The sequence below is a fragment of the Microtus oregoni genome, unplaced genomic scaffold, assembly GCF_018167655.1.
Source record: "Microtus oregoni isolate MIOR12 unplaced genomic scaffold, Mior012 000037F_ref0000500, whole genome shotgun sequence".
Taxonomy (NCBI): domain Eukaryota; kingdom Metazoa; phylum Chordata; class Mammalia; order Rodentia; family Cricetidae; genus Microtus; species Microtus oregoni.
This window is the reverse complement of record NW_024543096.1, coordinates 25,761,035-25,764,395: the sequence shown is the minus strand read 5'-3', so window position 1 is coordinate 25,764,395 and position 3,361 is coordinate 25,761,035. Positions and strand designations below refer to the sequence as shown.

At 46.1% G+C, this 3,361-nt stretch overlaps 1 pseudogene; it reads right to left on the bottom strand.

Annotated features, from left to right (window-relative positions):
- Positions 1-270: 270 nt before the first annotated feature.
- Positions 271-2,989, bottom strand: LOC121433164 (annotated as a pseudogene).
- Between the last annotated feature and the right edge of the window lie 372 nt (positions 2,990-3,361).

The window sequence follows — 3,361 nt, the reverse complement described above, 5'->3', positions numbered from 1 at the left end:
TAATATAGTAGTTTCTTTTTTTTATTTTTTTAGTTTTTCACATGTTCCTTTTGTTCAAGGGTTTACTCACAGGCAGTATTTAAAGTCAGGCTTTTTAAATTAAAGGCCTAAAGTATGAAATTTTGCAAATATGACACTGGCAAAGAATGAACGACCATCTGGATAATTTAAACCCCCATTATCCTGGAGTCCAAGTCTGTAACATGGAATGCGCAAGATCGGTATCATCCAAAACAAACAACTGAGAGACCACAGGTGCTGGGTAATTTGTCAATGAAGAGAAACATAAGTTTCAAGCTTGCAGAGTATGAAACCAGCAACTAGTTCTGGTTGCAGAGCATAAGCTGTGCTTCCGGACTTTGCCTGTAAGGTCTCTTCCTCCACCGGCAAATCTACGTATCTCTGCTGAGGCCACTGCAACATCTTCTTTTAGACACTCCAGCCTCCGGGGAATAGCAGGGTCTTCGCGTTTCTCGGGTTCTTCAAAAGTGCGTAGCTCCAAGTGAGCCTGTTCAATTTGATCCCATAAATCATTCAACTGTTTCATGAGCCCCGTAGCACGAGACTGGTAACTGCCAAGCAAAATTTTCACCTTCTTTTCCATCTTGGCAGCTCTCTTGGCTTCTGTTGTCATGTGACCTCTGTTTATCTCTAGTCTCTTTTCAAGAGATCCAATTCTGTTTTTTTTGCTGTGAGATGAGCCCTTGTGTAGCAGCTCTGAGCAGGAAGAGACAGGACTTGACTGTAGCATTCTTCCCACACCTGGTTGTAAGCTTCACTGGAGAGCTCTCCCTGGCTCCTTGTTTTACCACTTCCATCTCGTGTACCAGAACATCCTGGGCCTTTTTCAGTTCTTCTTTGGAGAACTTCTCATAAGGGCTATGCTCAAGATAGGTAATGTGCTCAAAATTGTTGGTAGCAAATCCAGCAGTTTTTCCTTTTTTATTTCCAGACGGCTCATGGGGGTGATGGGGAAGGTCATAATGAAGTATAGTAATCACTTCTTTTTTGATCAATTCTTTGCTTTTCTGGAAATCTGTTAGAGGTGGTTCTACATTTAAAGGTCTTAAAATAGTTTCATTTACTTCAGACGGTCTTGGTAGAGCCTTCTGAACAGCTTTGTGTGTTCGCTTCATTTCCTTCCCACGCTCAGCATCTCTTAAGGCCTGCTTTCGGGCACCCACATCAGCGGAATCTTCAACGTAAGTATCATCTAGTTCACGTTCTTCCAACTCTTTCTTAGCATTTTCTGGTATGACAATTTCAAAATCATTCTTAGGCGCAGGGGACAACCATAGACTGAGATGTTAACGAGCTTCCCGTTCCATCTGCTTCACATAAGAGGGATCACCGTAGTCCGCCATTCCATCTCCGGGATTAATGGCTAACTTGTCTCTAAGTGGTGTTCTACCTGGGGTGGCATTAGTGACTGGTTTGGGGGCTGTTCCCTTCAGCTCCATGAGAAGGAGTCCTGAAAAGGGGTAGACAGAACCGTGTTTGGAGTCCGCACAACCTGCCGCTGTGGGGTCACACCAGAGAAGTCACTCTCATGCCCACCTTTCAGTGGAATGTCCTCATTGGTCAAGGCCATGAGGTTCTGAGCTTCCTGCAAAATTCTGTCTTGGGAGGCTGGTGTCTGTGGTGTTCTCAGAGCGATGCTGTTGTTTGTGACCTTGTACTCAGACAGGAGAATGCTGGAAGCAGAGTTTGTGATTCCAGACTCCTCTGTAGTCTGCCGAGCAACCTCACTGGCCTGACCTACCTTGACAACTTCCTGGAGTTCTGCATCTGAAATCTGAGGGGCAGGTAGCACCAACTTGCTTGTCTTTTTAGTAAATTCAGAGACACCACTACTTTGATGTTGGGAGCAGTGAGACCCCAGATCCTGAATTTCTTGTAATCCCCTGATCTGAGTGCCTACAGCTGCTCTGAGCATGAGACCTTCACGAGTTCCTGATGGCAGGAGAGTGGTTTCTGGTGGGTTTGGCTGGGGCGTGGCTATCTCTATATAATCTGCCCCTGAACACAATAAAGGGGGCATTCTTGGGGAATTCAAGGATGACCCGTGTCGTTGTCTCTCTGTCTGTGTGTGTCTGTGTATTTTAACCTCCAGCCCCCTTGCCCGAAGCTCGCGAACTGGGTGCCAGTGCACAGAGCGCAGACACGGGGCATGGCAGTTTGAAGAATAGCGGATGACAAATCAGATTCTCTTTTTCTTTTTAAATGCTGTTGGTCTTTTTTTCTATCTCTTCCTTCTCGTTCAGATCTTAGTTCCCCATCAAGATCCTGCTGCCATAACTTCCTGAAATGTGTATCAAGGGCCTGGCAATTCTCCTCAGAAGTATCATAAAAACCAAGAACAGGCTTTTTTTCAAATGGGATTTCGGCATTACAATCAACTCCTCTCTTCTTTTTCCTTTTCTTCTGAATTTCTATGCCAGCTGCTCGAAGCTGTTTTCTGGAGGGCAGCAAGACGAGAGCTCCTTCTCTCTTGCTTTCTTTCCTCTTAGCCTTCTTTCCGTGAGTATCGGCCAGTTGGGCTCGAGCCTCAGAAAGCATCTCAAGTTCATCTCATCCATGTCCACTGGATCGGGCCGAGCTGGTTCTGTTTCTGGGTTTGTATCTATCTCTCCAGGTTTAAGTTTTCGGGGTCATCTGTTGTTTGCTCTTCATTGTCCCTCTGGGTAGTTTTGTCCAGGAGGAACTCATAGTGTTCCAAGCACTGGGCTGCTGTTCTTCCATTGATGGGAGCGATGGTCCGCTACTGTGTTGGCATCAGTTTGGCCAAGTGCAGGAGTTTTTCCTCCTCCTCTCTGGACCATTCAGTTCCTTTAATACTTGGGTCCAGCCATTCATTCTGAACAGGACAACAAATCTGCCAAGATCCCACAGAAACACTTGAAATGGGGCTCCGGGGAGACTTGTCTCCCAAACGCAAGGCAAAACTGAAATTACTGAGTGTGGTCATTTGAGTGAAAATAGCCCCCATAGGCTCAGAGGGAGTGGCATTGCTAGATGGTGTGGCCTTGTTGGAGTAGGTGTGGTTTTATTGGAGGAAGGATGTCACTGGGGGTGGGCTTTGAGGTCTCAGATGTTCCAGCCAGTCCCAGTGACTCAGTTCTTTCTTCTGTTGCCTGAATATCTCTGGATGGAGAACTCTAAGCTACTTGACCAGCACAGTGTCTGCCTGTGTGTTGACATGCCTTCTGCCATGATGATAATCATGATGATAATGGACTAAATCCCTAAACTGTAAGTCAGCCCCAATTAAATGCTTTCCTGTCAAGAGTTGCTGTGGTCTGGCACATGCCTTTAATCCCAGCACTTGGCAGGCAGAAAGAGGGGAATCTCAGTTTGAGGC